This window comes from Pogoniulus pusillus, chromosome 12 (genome assembly GCF_015220805.1).
Source record: "Pogoniulus pusillus isolate bPogPus1 chromosome 12, bPogPus1.pri, whole genome shotgun sequence".
Lineage (NCBI taxonomy): Eukaryota > Metazoa > Chordata > Aves > Piciformes > Lybiidae > Pogoniulus > Pogoniulus pusillus.
Window position 1 is genome coordinate 24,073,387 of NC_087275.1, and position 18,759 is coordinate 24,092,145.

The 18,759-nt window shown below is 53.7% G+C and overlaps 1 long non-coding RNA gene across 1 annotated transcript; it reads left to right on the forward strand.

Annotated features, from left to right (window-relative positions):
- Window positions 1–11,693: 11,693 nt before the first annotated feature.
- On the forward strand, window positions 11,694–17,758 carry LOC135179863 (uncharacterized). Its single transcript, XR_010304159.1, has 2 exons — window positions 11,694–15,777; window positions 15,949–17,758. It is a non-coding gene; the product is annotated as an uncharacterized LOC135179863 (long non-coding RNA).
- The last annotated feature ends 1,001 nt before the right edge of the window (window positions 17,759–18,759 follow it).

Consider the following 18,759-nt stretch of genomic DNA (forward strand, 5'->3'; position numbering starts at 1 on the left):
TAGTACTCAGAAGCTACCTCTCTAGAACAGACAGGGGCTCAGCAACTGCAAGCCTCAAAGACCATAAATAAGAGTGTGCTAGTCTGAAGCAGGCAAGAATGTTTTGGTGAAAAGAACTAGATGATAGGCTGTGAAAGGAAAACAGGGGTGATGTCTACTGCCCTCAGAGTCTTGCTGAAGAAGACTGTAAACATTAGATAACACTTTCGCCATTTTCTCTTCACTTTCGGGATGGGCTTTGACTGAGCTGCCTCTCCCTAACCTCATCTGCCACTAACCTTGCTCCTTAACCTCTTGGCTGAACCTCTATTCTTCCTTAGGACTGGGGTAAGGTTGAGAGGGGCAGGGGGAAGGTGCAGGGGTGGTTGAAAGCCCCTCCTGGGGACTCAGGTTTCTGGGAGGGGAGTTGTGCTTCTGTATTACTTTTACCTTGTACATTTCTGTCTATAACTGTATGTACTGTAAATATCTGCTTGTATATTGTGCTAGCTGTAAATAAATAGCTTCATTTATATTCCCAGAGTCCAGCTGAGTCTAGTCTGGGTGACTTCTAATGTGTGGGGGGGCGGGGAACACCCGGACCACCACAAAGAGCTTTTTGTTATATTGCTAACCTGCAAGTCTTTTCTTACTCCTCTTTCCTCACAGGACCAAAAGCAGTGTATAATCCAAAACACAGTTCAGGAGTGATCAGAAAGGAAGAGGGACAATTTAGTTCCTTGGAAATGTGTTCATGTCTCTGCATCTTTTCCAGTGTGTAGTTACCTGTTTTGATGGGCAGCATGACTAAATCATAGCATTCATTTCTATTGGAAATTGGAAGCAGTGAGTTTGTTTTTATTTTGTGCTAGTTTGAAGCTAGCTGGAATATTTTGGTGAGAAGAATTAGATTGTAGGCTGTGAAAAGGAAGCAATGGTGATGTCTGCTTCACTCATAGGCTTGCTGAGATGTATGAAACCAAGAATATAAACATAGCTAACACAGGATCTGTGTGTCTCTGGCTGCCTGCATTTTTCTCCCTAACCTGCTGTCTGTGTGACTAATCCTTCTGCTTTCTAACCCCCCTGGCCCATCTTCCACACTCACCTTGCACGTAAGGCAAATCTGGGATAAGGTAGAGGGGTGGAAAAGAAGTGGAAGGGTGATTGGGAGCCCCTCCTGGTTTCTAGGAGGGCTGTTGTGTTTCTGTATTACTTTTAAACTTATATATTTTTGTATAGAACTGTATATATTTGTGTATATATGCCTGTATATTGCGCTAAGATGTAAATACAGCTTCGTTCCTTAATTTCCAGTTCAGCTGGGTTTAGTCTGGGTGATTTCATAAGGGCCAGGGTCAGGGTAATACCCAAACTATCACACCTGTTTATTTGCAAACACTTGATTCCTAGAGTGCAGCAGCAATCAAGGAAGAGGAGACAATTTCTTACCCTATAACTTCAGCTTTTTTATGGAAGCACTTTAACTCCAGAGCACTTTCTCTGAGCATTTCCTCAGTCCTTCTGTGAATGGTGCTATGCTTACTGCTTCCTTGCTGACTTTCCTGAAGCTGTCCATGTCATACACACTCATTTTCACAGCTACCCATTTCAATTTGATCTCTTAACTGAAAGGTGATGGATGCACACCTCATTTTCCCTGTAACTGTATCAACCAGGTTAATGATAACACCCAAGATCCAGTGCTGTTTGAGGGATGTTCAAACCAATGACCATTGCACTGTTATTGCTGTTACCATAATGATCTGGCATTATTCAGCCTGGATTCTTTTGGGAGACCCCTTTGGCAGGAAGTGGCCACTACCATATGCTTTACCCAGTCTGTGACCCCTTGTTTTCTCCTGGATGACTCCTACATACGGTGTAGTAAAACATCCTCGCTGCTTTTTTGCTGAGGTCTGAGCCCTTTGAGCGGTGCTTCATGTGGAGCTAGGGCAGGTCCGAGGTGTCATCTCCTCCTTCAGCACTGGACAAGGCAGGGCCCACTGTGACAATGGCTGCAATGCAGGAGATCCCAAACACCTTTGTTGCAGGGAGTAAGTCTGAGGCAGATGCCTGTGGTGGAAGATAATGTTGCCTTGGGTAGTTTGCGGTGCGCCCAGAACAAGCTCAGCTCCAGTACAAAAGCCTTCATCGCCCTCAGACTGCTGGCTCCAATGATGAGTGTTCCTAAAGCTGAAAAGATGTCCAATCTCACAGCAAATCTAAAAGAATCAATCTCACCTCAGAAATGAGTTTACCAAAATGTTATGATGCTTTTAGTATTGACATTAAACTGCAGCCAAATTTTACTGAGAGGTGCTCGGTAGTGACAAGGCTTTTTCTGCACTTGCATTATTTAAAGGTTAACAGCAGAAGGGCACATTACTCAAGATGCAGGACAGAATATATATGTAAGGTTAATGATTCTTCAAACAGCTAGCTCTGAAAAGGACTCTGCAGGTGTAGCCTAAGGAACGACTTAAACATCAACCAATTATTTTTACGTTTTTTCTTTCTTAGTGTAAGCTTCAGCAGCTGGGTCCCATATGAATATGTCATGACAGATGACAGTGATACGAGCAGATGAACCCCAAGGCAACCCACTATCCTGTCAAGGAGAAGGCAAAGCTAGGTCCCCTAAATATGCATAGACTGTGTCACTGACAGCAATTTACTGTTGTGGTCAGGTGCCTGGAGTCTATATTCTTCCCCAAGAAGCAGGTTTGAAAGTATTTTTAGACATGAATACCATTAAAGTTTGTTCTTCAGTAAGAATCACTGACAAAAGAGAGACCAATCTTCCACAGCCTGGTGAAAGAATACCTTTTTTCCCCTTTTCTTTTCCTTTTTCCCCCCCCCTCTCTTTTAATATGGCATTTAAAACGATGCTTAACTAAGCCCTGCCAGCCTTCTTACCTGTCCCATAAAGCCTAAGGCCTGTAGCAACATTAAGCTGTCAAGGTTACTGCAACGATTTGTCATAAATGTTTACATTCTTGTAATTCACCTTACCCCTGTGTTTTGTCTGGCTCTGGCCATGTGGTTCAAAATACTGAAGATGGAGGCCAACACAGAGTTTCTTCCTTTAAGGTGAGATCAGAGACATTTTTAGCCTGGGTAGGGTGCAAAAAGAGTGACTAATCCATCACTTCCATTAGGAGCTGTATAAACAAGCCAGCCACCCTGCGATGCTGATAATGCACAGCTTGTTGCTCGAAAGCATGGGGCAGTTCCTCTTCTGCCTTTCACCACAAAAGAGGCATGGTGACTGTTGCAAAGGCCAGAGGTATGACAGTGTAAAGCAAGGGCTGAATCTCATTCCCAGTGCCTCTGTAATGGGGCAGAGGGTGGTGGAATTCAGAGTCTGGTTTAAATATTAAATCCTTCCTTTTCCACATCCTGTTTTCAGTTGTGTTCTCCATTTGAAATACCTTCTCCGCTCTCAAGCGGTGACCAAATGCTTTCTGTGGCATTTCGAAGGGATGTCAGTGATTTCTTATGGCAGGGACTCATATCAATGGAAGCTGGTGTGCACACCAGCTGAAAGAAACTGTCTCAATCCAATAAAAAGGAGGATGTCAGTATTGAGGCCATAGCTAAAGCTGGTTTGGAATTTGCAGCCAAAACAGGAATCAGATCCCTCTGTATCAAACATTCATGATTTAATCTCTTAGATTTTAGAGACTAGCTCTTGCATAAGGCAAGGAGGGGTTAACACTTATTTTCTAGCATATCAACTAATTCCTAAATGATGTTAATTTTCTTTCACATTTATTTTCAAATAACTGTAAATATCAGAGTTTACAGATGGGAAATCTCATGGCATCTCAAGGTTTATGTTGCTTTGTCCTTTGGAAATCTCAGGCACCACAAATCATTCCTGCTGCTCCAGGTGACAGACCTGAGTTATGCTGAGTTTAGCCAAAGGGACTTTGCCAGCAATACGGAGTTAAAAGTCTTCAGCCACCTGCACTGCTCACCCCATAATAGAAGTTATGGCACTGGATTTTCAGTGTAACAGAGGAGGTGAGTGGGATGTGTGCATGTGCTTGTGCACACGATGTGACAAGCAAGTGACTGAGCACTGGATGTATAGAAGTGGGTAAGCCCTGCTAAACTCCAAGTGCTCCAGCATCTCTGCAGTAAAGGAGGAAAAGACTAAGCCTGGCCCTGGGCCCCGAGGTATTGCACCAGATCAGCAGTGCTTGAGAGCTCTCCTTGCGGATGTGTCACCCGTGTCACCTTCCACTCTTCTGCACTCAGCTCATGCCAAAGGAGCTGCATTTCTATGCCGGTGCACAGCAGCCCTGACTGCACAATAAAGCTCAGGCAAGAGTAAGGAGCTTCCTCTGAGGGCTGCCCCCACAAGGGTACAGGCTCCTGGGCTTTTACCCTTTGGGGACACAGTCCTGTTTCTGCTTCTTTGGTCTCTCCTCCCACAGTCTGGCTGGCTGGCAGGGGCAGAGGAGATGCAGTGCATTTGTGTGGGACAGCATGGACAGGAAGTAAGAGCTCACAAGAGAGATATTTAGGTGAGAGTGGCTGTCCAGGCTTTGTTAGCATACAGTTCCTCTGTTTCTCCCTGCTCAGGTCCAAAACAGCTATGTAGCCAGTTCTCTCATATAACTATCACCCTTGGATCTTGTCAGTCCTGAAAACCCCTCAGAGACAAGCTCTCACCTACACTTCAATATCTTTACCAGACCTCTTCATGCTGCCCCTCCTTGCTATCCCATACATACCACTTTCTCCTTCTCTGCTCCCTCGCCACCTTTATTTTTTCCCCAGGGTCGATTTATAGTAATCATGTGGCTAATCTGCAGTGATTCTGTATGAAAGATCAATGAAAGAGCTGACTGAAGAGTCAAAAGAAAAAAACCATAAGAAAAGCTTTCATCTGGACTTTAGGAACAAGACAATATAGAATTAATCCAGGACATTGTCAGGAAAGATGACTCAAAGAGGTAACAGAGAAAGCAAGGTGATATGTGAAGATTTAAGGCTTTGCAAGACACTACAAGAGGAACAGAAATGAAAATACATGAGCTACCCATGCCATCTGTCAATGTTTGCACAGAAATCCCACCAAACCAAAAATATTGTTAAAAATCCGCTGAAGTTGCTCATGGCACATCCCACCAACAAAAAACATTATAAACCCATGAAGTCCTTAGCCAAGCCTCTGTTCAGCTGTTGAAGCCCTTAACTGCAGTTTCATCTTCAGCATCTTCAACTTCTAGAAACCACAGGCTTTTTCCATCCCTTCCCACTCGAAACTTTTAACCTGAATCCTGATGGTGAAGTTATCCTGTCATGAAAAAAACTGCAACACTGTATCTCCTCGGTGCATTGCCTAACTCACACACTAGCACTGGGATAGGTGAGAACCTCTCAAAACCATGAACTCACCCACAACCAGTTCCCTCTTTAAAGCAAACAAATCATTTATACTGTTCATGCTCCTTTTTATGCAGCACCCTTCCCTCACCTGCAAAGGATCATGTGTCCTGAAACACAGCTCCTTCATAGGAGGTTGACCATCCACACAATTGCTCCTCTTGCAAACCACACCACACAGTTTGTGCTTACAGTTTTGCAGTTTGTGTGAGGATGGAGGGAGGAGGTGTGTGGGTTGTGGCTGGTGGATGTGGCTGATGTAGTGAAGAGAAGGTGAAATCACACTCTGAGGCAGAGAGCTATCTGAGGACTACACTGACAACATCGTTGATTATTTATACAGCTCTGGTAGTGTTTGGCATAGGTGAGGCTTTTTTTTCCCCCTTCACTAAGCTTTGAGAGCAGACAAGAGTGGCTGTAAGGAGTGACCACAAAAACATAATAAACCAATATTTTGTTGTCCTCTTTGTTGACATCATAAGATCACCACTATCGGCTCCACTAATTTTCCCCCCCTCCCACCTCTCTCGACATGTTGGTGCAGATCCATGAGAGTCCTTTTTAGTGAATACACTGTACATTGGTTAGGACTTGGTCCTACCACCTCACCAAGCTCTGGGATGCTGCAGGACTGGGTAGGAAGGAACATATGGCCAGAGAGAATACAGCCATTGGTTAAACAAGAGAAATCAACTGTGCTTAGCAAAGGTAGTGAAGAAATTTATTCTAAAATTAGTAAACTCATGGTGCAGAAACAGTAGAAAATATCTCTGCTTACAGCTTTCATCATCCTCCAACATTACTGCAGCTGTATGTCTTACAATTTTTATCCATTTTTGGCCAAACAGAATTAAGCTAAGATTTTTTTTTTAATAGCTGCTGATTGCAAGTGCACCCGCTTTTGCATACAGGGTGTAGCTGAGTGCCCAGAAATTGTGGCTTTCACAATCAGTGACTATTTCTGGAAGCATCTTCCATAAGATACCTACCCAACTAACTGGACTCCATCTTCAGAGTAATTACAACATGTGAGGAAGAAGCAAAACCACCACTCTGGTCCTGATGCCAACATCTGTAATGAGCATTGCTATCTCAGTGGTGTCCCAGTTCAAAATGTGCACAACCTCTGCTGACTAGGTGCCAGTTGGTGTGATACAGGCATGAGTGATACCTGTCTTATGCCCACTAGAAGCTGCCCTCCTTCCTCTGTAATGTCCAGCCCTGCTGCACCAATTCCCCTTCACCTTCCCCAACTCTCTTCACTGTTATCCCACTCTTTTCCTCACAACTGCAGGATACCTTCCCCATTTGAATGTCAAGGAGCTACATGAGCTTTACACCCTCTATAAAACTTTTCCTTCTCCCAGTGGCATGCCAAAGCAAAAGGAATCCCCAAGACACTTAGAGTCTGTGTCTCCCAGGAAGGAAATAACTGAAGGAAGAGAGGTTGTGTGGGTAGGCAATCAACTACCTGAAGGGAGGCTGTAGCCAGGTGGGGGTTGGTCTCTTCTCCCAGGCAACAGAGCAAGGGGACACAGTCTCAAATTGTGTCAGGGGAGGTGTAGGCTGCATGTTAGGAGGAAGTTCTTCACAGAGAGAGTGATTTGCCATTGGAATAGGCTGCCCAGGGAGGTGGTGGAGTCACCATCCCTGGAGGTCTTCAAGAAAAGACTGGATGAAGCATTTAGTGCTATGGTCTAGTTGATTGGACAGGATTGGGTGCTAGGTTGGATGTCTCTTCCAACCTGGTTGATTCTATGATTCTGTGAAAGGTAGGGTAAGAAAAGAAGCCAGGGTCCATTTTGCAATGTATCTTTGTATTAAATTAGCCTAGTCACAGAGCTTGGCCCCCCCTGGGTGAGATCACATCAGCTAGGAAAGAGCAAAACCTCCTCTTCCACCCACAGAATTCTGTGACTGAGGAGATCGTGATCTTCTTTGCATTGCTATAAAATAATCCAATACGATATAGCACTGTTTAGTAGGGTACAGTCTTGAATTGATGGCAGCAGTTAGAAAGGTAAAGAGCAGAGCTTATTAAAAGAAGAGGAGCTAAAGCCCCTGCTCAAAATCCAGCTGCCTTGCTCTTTGCAGGGCAGGCTGGCCAGGCAATCTCCCCTGGCAGCCAGATCAGTGCTTTCAGCCAAACACTGTGTGCAAAGGAGTGCTTCCCAACAAATCACAAGGCTCTGAGAGAATCTCTTTGCTCATCAAACACTTGGCTTTTCTGCCAAGATTTCCCCAAAACATACCACTTGTAATTATACTGGCTACTCAATTCAGCTTAGCTTATTTAACAGAAACCATAAGTTTTAAATAACTTTAACATAATCCTGGGCATGAACTTCGCAGTGCCCAGGTTAGAAATTATCCTGTGTAAGAGCTAATTTGATAGCCTCTGAGAGCCAGCATAAATCTCTCCAGCGACCAGGAGTCTGGTTTCTGCAGACTGTGGGAGATCGTGCATGAAGCCAAGAAATCCTGCATCTGCTAAATGTTACTTATGAGATGCACCCCTACACACGCAACAAGAAGAGTCCACGTTTTCGGGGCCAGTGTTTGACCAGGTCTCCCAATTACATCGGTGGCCAGGCATAGCGGCTATACAGAAGTAGACCACAGGAGAGCATTTGAACCACCAGAGCTTTTGAACCAGGTCTTTGGAGCGGTTGCTGGTGCAGGGGCCACCATCAGATCAAGTAAAATAAAATAAAGTCAAACAAAACAATAATATAGTATAACATAAAGCTATGTAACACAAAAAAAAATTAAAAATTGAAATAAAAGGAAATGTCCTGCGTGCCGGGGAGGCTTCCATCCGGCAGGAAAATATTTCTCCAACAGGAGGAGCTCTTCGCTTTGGTGAGACGATGTCAGCGGAGCGGCCGCAGTTGTACTCCAACCTCCCCCTCCTCCCTCCACCCCGTTTTATACGAGAGGCAGCTTAATTGATTTGATAACAAAATAAACAGGAGCCGAGGGCTGCCCGCGGGAGACGGCGGGGCGCGGTGATGGATTCCTGTCGTGCAACCCATCGCGACTCTCCCCGCCCTCCGTGCTCCGGCTCGGAGTGAGGGTGGGGGCAAGGGGGAAGGGGGTCGAGCTACGCCCGTGCATGCAGATACTCTACGGGGGCAAAACTCGCTCCTGACTCCTCGGCGCTTAGCAGTCCGATCCTTACGGAGCTGTTAGTGAGGCTTTCCCAGCCCTTCTTCAAGAGGAGGAGCGGAAAGATGCCTTGCGCAGGCGACGGCAGGAAGCAAAAGCGGCACCAAAATTTTGGGGCTCCTGAGCAGAGCGAAGGGTGAGAGCCTGGGCTTTCCCCCGGCGCTACGTGCGGGCGACACTTTAGGGTGTTCGGATCCCCTCTGCGCGGAAACATAGTGGGTGGCGGAATAACGGGAAGCTCTGCCTGCACATTTTGTTAGCCTGGAGGGATCCTACCCGAAGATTTGCAGCCGAATTCTCTCTTTACGAGTAGTCGCTGTCGTCGCTTTAAAAAGTCGTAGAGGATCCCAGAGTCACCGCGGGGAGCGAGTCGCCCTCTATGCCCCGATCCCTCCAAACGTGGGTATCGCGGGGCTCCCACCTGGCCCCGCATCTCCCACCTCATTTCTCTCCATGAAGCAACACCCCTCCCTGCCCGGCGGCTGCCCCAGGCGAGAAAAGCTAGCAAAAAACCGGGTCGCCCTTAAAGCATTTCAGTCTATTTCTGGGAACTAACGCGCCAAGTGCATTAGGGAAGGAGTCCGCTTAGAGGTTGCCATGGAGGGAAACCGCCGTGGGGGTTGAGCTTGCCCGCGGGGCATGTTGTGACGGAGAAAAGTGATTCCCAAGCAGCCGCAGGAGGGAAAGCTGCCGAAATATCCGCTCTCGGCGACACACGTGCCCTCCCGCGGAGACTGACAGTGACCCTGGCCTCCGTGGGCTGCGCTATGCCCTCTCAGGACGGTCCCCTCACTGGGCCTAGGAGGCCTGTCCCTACCCACAGGAGAGTCACGCAGCGTGTTCGTCGTATGTGCCGTCGTCCTGTGGCTCCGGGGCAGCCGCAGCAAGACCTCAGTCTGTGTCTGGTGGGATTCCCCGCGGCTACCCGCGAGTGCGCACGGCGTCAGGGGTGGCAGCCGGGCGCGCATTCAGAGGGCAGGGTGGTGGGCAGGGCATTGTTTTGTGCTCTCTTGCGGGTTTAGTGCAGCCAACAGCAGCGTGGAGTTTCCAGCGCCTTGTCCGCAGTTTGGTTTTCTTCCCAATTATTTTTTTAAAGGCTCACTGACTTCTCTCTGTGGGGTTTTTTTTGGTTCTTGGTTTTGTTTCGTTGGTTGGGCTGGTTTTTTGGTGTTGGGTATTGTGTTTCTGGTTTTGTCTGTGCCACGCTGCAATGGGGATTTTGCGCTGCAGAACTCAAAAGCAGGAACCGTGTAGGGGTGTATTTCTACGGTGCATTCATTCTAAGACAGTAAAACTTAGAAGATAGTGGGAGTGTAGTGTCTGTGAATCAGAGATAGGTGGAAGAACACAAGTGGGGCTCTGCGGAAAGTTTAATACCCCCTGAGCCACATATAGTCCGGTCTGTGTGAGGGGCTTCAAAGGGGTACACCCAGCAAGTAAAGACCACACTGCCGTATGATTTAAAGTCATTATGACGATTATCATTTGAATACCGATGAATTCAGGGAACATGAGAGCTGCAATTGACATTCCTAAAAACAATTAAATCGGTGGAGAGTACTGCTGGAAAATCGATACGGCCCAATGTATTATGGTTTGACTATAAACAGATTCCTCCAGTAGCAATAAGCCACGAAGTGAGTGTGAAGTGCGGCGACTTCCTGGCTGAAAAGAGGTCTTTGCCCATCAGACTCACAAAACACATCTTTGGCCCCCCTACCCCCAGCCCTCATCCATGTTCCGCCGCTTCCGCGGTGTGTCGCGGTGAGACGAGGCGACGGTACCAAAGACCCTTGTGAAATTCTCCAGTAGCAAACGTTCATAACCCCGAGGGGAGGTCGAGGATGGTATTTAAATAGCTTCCCGAATAAGCAGCGAGTGTCTTTGGTCTAGGACGAAAATAAACTGGGAGTTAAGCTTTAAATATCCAGGCTTGATTTAAAAGCGAGATCCAGACGACTGAGTGAGCTCTGAGAGTGGCCCCCGAAAGGGGGCCGCGGAAGAGAAGGGATGAAAAGGGGGAATAAAGAGGAAGAGAAAGACGCCCGCGGCCCCCGGGCCGTGCCTATCCCCGCTGCTCGCCCCTGAGCGCGGCGGGGACGTTTCCTGAGCCCAGAGAAGGCGATGTGGTCGGGAGTGGGGGTGCGGGGATAGTGGGTATGGTACCCCTCCGACGCGACAGTTTCAAACAAGGATCTCGGGAAGCGCGTCCGCCACACACACAGACCCCTCTGTGTGAGCGGGATCAGCGAGGAGGTCCTCAGGGAGTTCTCCCCGGACGACACCCACCCCACCCCCGCAGTGCCGCCGGCAGCTCTCACTGGGAGAAGGCCTCCCCTTCCCCAGTGGTTGTGGGAGGAAGAGGGAGAAAGGGCGCCTGGCAAACCCCGGGGGCGTTTGCAGAGTTTGGCATTTCTTTCGGCTTTAGCTGGCGAGCGAAGCACTGCACCCGGGCCCGCCGAGCCGTGTTGTGCCCGCGGCTTGGCACGGGCAGGCAGCGCCGGCTGCCAGCACCGCGCCGCCCTCCGGGTGCTGCGATCTTGCGGTTTGCAAAGCAGCGGCTGCACGCCGGGGGCCCCCGCCTGCCTGCATCCCTGCGGGATAGAGTCGGGAGCCGGGCGACGGTCAGTCCTCGTCCGAGGCTGCCCAGCAGGGACCAGTGGCTGCTGCCGTGCGCCGGGTTGGGGGCGGAAAGCTGCCGCTTCCTGCGGAGCCGCTGCAATTCGCCGGCTGCAAGGGAAACAGGATCCCTCTGCCGTGCGCTGCACGGCAGCCTGTTCCTGGTAGGCGCCGGCTTCCCGGTGCCTTCACGGAAGAGGATACAATATGAATATTGTTTGCACGACCCGGATAAAATATCCAGGGCTAGAGGAGAGGAGGAAAGATTGTGTTAGTCCGCCCGTAATGAATTATCCGGGCCGGCCTCCCAGCTGTAGCGGCCAAATTGCTCTCAAATCTGCCAAAAGATCAGTCGCCTCTACCCGCGCCTCGGGCGCTGTTGGCCTCTCCCCGGCTGACTCTGGCAGCACGCATGTCGCAGCAGCCGAGAGAACGGCGCTGCCTTAGCCGGGGCCGCCCGCCCAGAGGCCGCAGCATCAACCTAGGGACGGAGGGGTGGGGTGATAATAAAGAGCGGCAGCGAAGGAGGAGCAGGGCGGGGTGTCTCCGGGGCGGAGGTGCCCGGAGGCAGGTGAAGCCTCCCCGGCTGTCCTGCGGTGCCCCCTGCCCCGGGCTGCTCGGCGCGGGACCGGATGACCCTTCCTCCCCTCCACCCTACGCCGCCTGCCCGGCTGGTGGGAACAAACACAAGCTGTTCCGGACTGGGGCCGCGCAGCTGGCCCGGCGGCGGCGGCGGCGAGCTGCCGAAGGGGCCGCAGGGAAGGTCCTCAGATTCTCTGCAAGCGTACACGGGCGAGGCTGCTCGCGCGCGGCTCTGGGGCCGCCCCCGCCGGGCACCCAAACGCCCCGGGAGCGTGTGCCGGGGGCTCTGCTTGGCGGGGATGAGGGGTGCAGGTATTTGTGTGTGTCTGCGGGTCTGTGTTTGCGGGGACCGTGTGCGTGCGGATGGCAACGTGCCCGGGGAGCAGGCGGGGACGGCGTGGAGCTCCGTGTGTGGAAGCCTGTGGCTGCGAATGCCTGCGAGACGGTGTACGGGCTGCAAGGGAGACGGCGGGCGTCTGCCTGCATGGGAAAGCCTGAACGTGTGCGATCGCGTGCGCGGGCCAGTATGAGTGCTTGAAGCCGTGTGACAAAGTCCAGGTGTGAAAGAGGGAACGTGTGGCTGTGTGCGAGATCCTCTGCGTGTGTCCCGGCCGTGAGAGGCGGCGACTCTGTTAGAGCAGGCGTGCTGCCCCGGGGAGGCAGTGCCCGTGTGAGAGAGGCAGGGAGTGTGCGTGGGAACCAACGTGCGTGTGACACGGAGTGTATGCGTGACACGGTGTGCGAACGGCGGCGTGCTCGTGTGACTCAGCATGCGTGCGTGTGAGGGCACGTGTGGGCGAGAGCTGCCGAGAGGCGGTGGAAGGCGGGCAAGCGCCGCGGGGTCGAGGGCGTCGGGCAGAAACCTTGCCTTGCTACCATGCCAGTGACCTGCCCGGGCTACCCCGCTCCCTCGAGCACCCGCGGAAGCCACTTCCTGCCGGCGGGCCCCGTGGCTTCGCCAGACGAAGTCCCCGAGTCCTTCTGTCTCGGCGCACCGCGGCGCGGCCGGTACCCGCTGTGGGAGGAAGCTACTGGGGCATGAGCCGTGGCTGGGCGGGCAGCGGGCTACGGGGGAGGGACCCTACGCCCTTCCTCTCCGGCACAGGGCCGAGGGCTGCTCTGCTCTTCCCCACCTTGTTTGTTATGTGCGGCAGGAACTGGGATTTTCCATCTGCCTGCTCTGCTGGTCGTGACCTCCGCGCAGGGCTGGCGGGCACCCCCTCTCATGAGCGGTAGCGGGCTGCTCCCCAGGCAGGCTGCTCCTCGCATGAGCTGCCTGTGGGAAAAGGAGACGATGGCAACGACAGGCGGAAGGGATGGAGCTGACGGTGGGAGGCCCTGGAAACCTGCCCTTCCCGGGAAAACCTGCCAGTGTTGTCCCGCCTCTGCACGTCCAACCATTTGGGCACAAGTGTGCTCTTTCCCTGCCCCGTGACGACCCCTCCTGATAGGGACAGCATAAACCCTTAAAAGGACTTTGATTAAAAGAGTTTCGGGGTGTAGGAGATGCCGCTGCGGCCATTAGTCACTACCGGGAGAAGGGCCCTCAACCCTCCCCAGGGGGCTGCTTTTGCTCCACTGGATGCCAGAAACAGGGGCAACTACATGGGAAAGATGCTGCGCCAGCAAGGGCGTCGGTCCCCGCCGGCGGCTCTCCACCCTGAGAGGACGGACGTGACACGAACACCGCTCTTGCTTGACCTGGCAGGGAGAGTGGCTTGCCCTTGGGGGTAGGGGAAGAGGTGTACGGGATGTGGGCTGGCAGCGTGGAGCGGCCGCTCTCCACCAAGAACCGCGTCGCCGTCGCCAGCGCTTTGTGGAAGAGTACCGCTCAGAGCCCGTGGCGTACGGATCCAGGCAAACTGGCACACTGCTTCGCAACTCGACTCGCCGCTGAGAGCAACTCACGGTTCCTCGAAAAGCGGCTGGGGAGTGCCAGAGGGCTTCACCTGGAAGCAGCACGGCAACAGCGCTGCGAGGAAGCAATGGCTCTTCCCCTCTTGCGCTATAAAGCAGAGGCTGGCTCTGTCTGAGCAGCCAGCAGTGATAAGAGCTGATTTACAGGTAGAGGGTGAGACGTGCTCGGAAAACCTCGTGACACTTTCCTCCGGTGGATTCAAATAATATATAAAGACCGTGAGGTGGCGATCTCCCGGGTAGCTCCTAGGATGCGTGGCGTTGTTGTTAACACATGTTTCAATTTTGGATTGAGACTGTCAATTACCCACTGAGATGCGAGTCTTAGCCTCAGGCGGGCTGGAGAGAGGGGACGGGTGTATTTATTAACCTCTCAAGTCTGGTGAAGCTGTGCTTCCAGCCTCTCGCTATGGCTTTCTCTCCTTTTTCCCCAACCCCGACCCGTGCCACCCGGGCTGCTCCCGCTGCCTGCGGAAGAGGCTCTCATCCCTGAAGAGAGCAGAGCACCGCGGTGAGCATCACAGCTGCAGAAAGGAAGCAGCTCGCCCTGGCCAAAACAGCCCGGACGGAGTGGAGGAGACATGTGTGGACAGTGTTTCCCCGCTTCCCAAAGGCACTTGCTTTCTGGGTGGGGAAAACAGGCCAGCTCTGCTTGACGTAGCAGAATGGGCTTAGGGTTGTTTTGGCTTTTCGGTTGGGTTTTTTGTTTGGTTTTGGTGTGGGGTTTCCCCCCGCCCCTCAAGCGGAAGAGACTTCTGTTTCCCTAGTTGCAGAAGCAAACAGATCCGAAACCCCGCTCCAGAAGCAGAAGCGGAAGGGCTGACAATTAACATTTCATCTGGTAGCGGAGATCTGCAGGCAGATCTTCGGGAAGTGCATCCCCCCTTTCCCGCGGCGTGCCCTCACCTCATCGCACAGTGGCTACTGAGCCCTGGATGCCCTTTTCCAAGGCAGGGATCCTTCCGGATGAGCCCGCCTACGGTACCCGACCCTGTCTCCCAATGCTCCTAAGACGCTCCGCCAAGAGCAGCCCGAGGAGGCCCCCAGAATAGCGGTTTGCCCTGTTTGTGCCTCCGCCACTTCTACTACAACCACCTGAAAAAATCACCGTAACTGGCGAGACACCTCTGCTGCTTGCTTTCCCTTTCGCCCTTAATTGTAGTCCCTAGCATCCAAACTTCTCTGACCAGGGCCGAGCTGAGTCTGCGCCCTCCACACAGCCCCGGACGCCTCTCCGTGCCGGAAGATGCGACTGCTTCGCTCCACACCAAGCCTCCGTGACGAGGAAAGCATCGTAGGCAGCCTATAAATAATTTCCATTATGTTCAGCTGACAGCGCGAGGCGATTAATTTTAATAGCTGTATATTTGCCTGTTTCTCCTAATGCTCTGTAATGAGATGAGAAGCCATCCAACCCCAGATGGCTCCAGCCGCCTCGTTATTTATTTATTTTGTGTGTGCGTGCGTGTTTGTGTGTGTGTGCAAGAGAGGGGAGAACGGGAGGGAAGGCTGAAGTTCCTGTGAGGCCTCCCCTCCATCACCCCGCGAGCTGCCCGCGTCCTCGCCGTCCCCGGTGCTGCCCGCGGGCCGGGGGAGCCATCATGACACTGCATATTCAATCGCCGGGAACCAGAGACTCCGGGGTACACCTCCGGGAACGGGAGAGGCAGGGTCAGGGGCCGCTACCGGCTGGGTATTTTGGGGGGTATTTTTTCATATATTCTCTCCGGCCGCGCAAAGCGTAGCTGCGGGAACGCCGGGGGGCGATCGGCGCGGGAGTAAATGCAGCGGATCGATGTCGTTCGGGGTGAAGGGAGGGCGAAGGGGACCACGGATCAAAGCCCGTCCTATTAACCTAAATTTCGGCTCTGCGCGGCCTGCGGTCCGGGGGCCGGTGGGAGGGGAGGGCTTTGTGGGAGCCGGGAAAGCAAACACGCCGCCCGCTGCCAGCACCAGCCAGAGACGTGGTGGTGTGTGTGTGTGGCAGTGTGACAAAGCCTCGCAGCGCTGAGCAAGCTGTCCCTCAGCCCGGGAGGCGGGTGGGGGGAGAGGAGAATGAAGGGAGGCTTCGAAATGTAGGAACGCGTACCCAGATTTATAGACTACAAAGGGGTGAGAAGTTGTGGGTTCATTCCCTGGTAGGACGAGGCTGCTTAACCAGGTGGAACAGCACCGAGGCGCGCACCTGTGCCTTTTTCTAAAAGGCGTGTACTGATAATTATGAGACTTAATTGCATTGCTTTGAAGGTCATTTGAAGTTATGGGGCTGTGTTTTCTTTTCAGGCTAGCAGACAATGCCCGTGCACTGTTTTAAATGTAAATCAGAGGGTATCCGCATAAACCTGTATTGTAGGATGGAGGCGTAATGGATTCACTCCGGCTGTGCCTGAGCTCGCCACAATACAGCTGAGCAGCCGAGCTGGGAGCGCGCCGGGGGTTCTCTGCGGAAACGCAGTTGCAGGAGAACATGAAAAGCATTAAATCGTGACGGGAAGGGGGCGGCGGCGGCGGTTGGGGGTGGGAATGGATGCGTTTACGCTCAGGAGGGAAAACTCTGGACCAGAGCATGCTTTGCGGCGGAGCAGCCACCCGTCATTAGCGGACGGGAAGTTTCTCCCCCTGAAGAGGCACGGGGCTGGGGTTGGCGTGTCATGCATCGGGGCACCGGCGGGGATGACCCCTGCATCTCTTCTCCCGAGGCGGATGCTGTCCCTTGTGCCTCGCCGCCCCTCATCCTGGGCATGGTCATTCTCAAAGGCTCCTGAGGGCAGCCTGGCTCAGGGACCTCGTCTCCACGACCTTCACACCCTCCTCGGGGAAGGGCGAGTCTCAGCCTGGCTCGGTACAGAGGAATGTGACACAAGTGGAACCGGCCCGCAGCCCGTCCTTGCGGCCTCTGAGTCTTCACTAGTCGAACCACTTGGGGCCCCGGCGTCCGTCCCTTGCGATTAGCCTGACACTGCGGAGTACGGCTCTCCTGGCGGCGCTGCCAGGCAGCCTGGGCCCCGCTGTCCCGACTCTGGCACCTGCAAGCAGCTCTGCCGGAGGCCAGGATGTGCAGCACTGAGCCCGCAGAGAGTCTTTCTTCCTTTCACTGATAAAACCAACCAGAGAATCTCTTAGAAGACGGTAGCGCCGCACGGAACAAACGCCGGGCTGGAGAGAGACACGGGTCGCCCGAGGAGCGGGCAGCTACAGGGAGCAGAGCCGTGTCGAGCCGCGCTCCCGGCCACGCATGGGGGGTGTCTGTGGATGGGGAGGAAGCACGAACCGGGAAGATACTCGACAGCATCCCGGCCGAGTCTCCAGGGCCACGCTTATTAGTGATTTGGGTCTACCTCCTGGGTGGGCAGCTGATCGGAGGGGTCGCGGGGCGAGTGGAGGCCACGGGAGAAACGGGAGGAGGGCCACCGCTTTCCATGCCTTGTTGCGACGCTGGGCCACCCTCGTGCAGATCTCGCTGTGTCACCTCCCTGATGGCAACCACCACCCGCCTATCCAGAAAAGTCGTCAGCCTGGTACCGTCGCTTCCCTCGTTGTCCACGGCAACCGGCCTATCTGATTGAACCTTGTTGTAGGCAGTGACACCCGCATAATGTATCATCCTGTCAGTGCTTTTTTATCACAGGCATTTATTTTGGTCACGGCTGGTGATAACTTTGGTGTTTATCCCTTGTGTTGTTACGGGCACAGCCGCGATCTGGTTTATACCCTCTTTCCCCTGCAGGCTAGCGGTGACGGAGCCGCTCCGAGGAGGCTCCCCCCCCTACTCCTCTCTCGCCAGAGACACCACTCCTGTCTGCCCTCCCGCCCCGCGCTGCCGCGGCCCTTGCTAGGAACGGATCGATCTGTTTGGTTTGGTTCGGCGCCTGCCCCCGCTTGCTCCGGCCTCCCCTGGGGCTGGGTTATCTTGGGTCATGCGGAGCTGGCGCGGAGTACTGGGTGCGGTAAGAAGCTCCGTCGGAGCCCCGTGCGAGAGGGAGTGAGCCAGGGGAAGAAAGTGCCGTCCGCAACTCTCCATCAATTCAGACACTTCAAAAGTAAATAAAGCAGGGCAGGGAAGGGCCTCCAGGGAGAGAAGAGGCCTCTGACAGGCAATTGTCCAGGGCGGAGCCAGGGCTATTTCCAGTCAGGGAACAGCAACACTTGGGCTGCGGTGGCTCCGACCCGCGTGTCCAGGAAAGACCGGATCGGAGTGTTTGTTTTGCTTTTAATTATTATTTTGACGTCGGGCTGGCTCGGCGCAGGCAAACAATGACCTCAAGCCGTGCGGGAGGGACACCGGCTGGGCAGCGCCGCGGGGGAAAGAGCCCAGCGAGGGGCTGGCACGGGGAGGTTTGCTGCCCCCTCTGGAGTTTGGGGCCGGAGCCGCGGGGTCGGGAGGAGCCCATAGGGAATGCAAACGGCGGGCCGAGGGCGGCCCCGCAGCGGATGGCGGCGCGGTGGGCAGGGAGGGAGAGCTGCTGGGAAGCTGGATCGCGGCCCCCGAGGCGCTGGAGGGCGGGAGTGGGGGGGTGAGGCCGCCGAGCTTATCTGGGTCACTGGGGTTACAGGGAGCAGCTGATAGAACAGAGGAGCTGAGCTCCCGCTGTTGCAGAGATAGACACGGGCCAAGCAGGCACCAAGCTGGAGGAAGGGCGGGCGTGAGGGAGGGAGGGAGGGAGAGAGAGAGAGAGAGAGAGAGAGAGAAAGAGGGAGGAGGAGGCGGTGGCTCGTTCCGGCTCCCGAGCGGAGCCCAGGTGCGCTGTGGTTTCCCTGCGCTCAGCGCTGTGCTCGGCAGCCCCCCTTCTCTCACTCCCCATCCCCCGTCCTCCCCGACCGTCCCCCTCCAACGTTTAACCCTTTCCCACCCCCGCGGGGCTGTAGGCTGAGGCTTACGCTGGCCCGGCCGCGTCCCCTGCGGTTCCCCGCTCCCTTCATGGCAGAGACTGATCGTGGTAGGAGAAAAAACGGGGGAAGGGAGGGGGGGAAAGGCTGGCCTTGTGGTGCCGAGCACCGCCCTCGGGCAGCTCCCAGGACCCGGCTTTGTACACACGCACACAAGCAGGCACACACAGACATCCAGCTGCGTTGAGCCGAGCCCAGCCCCGGGGC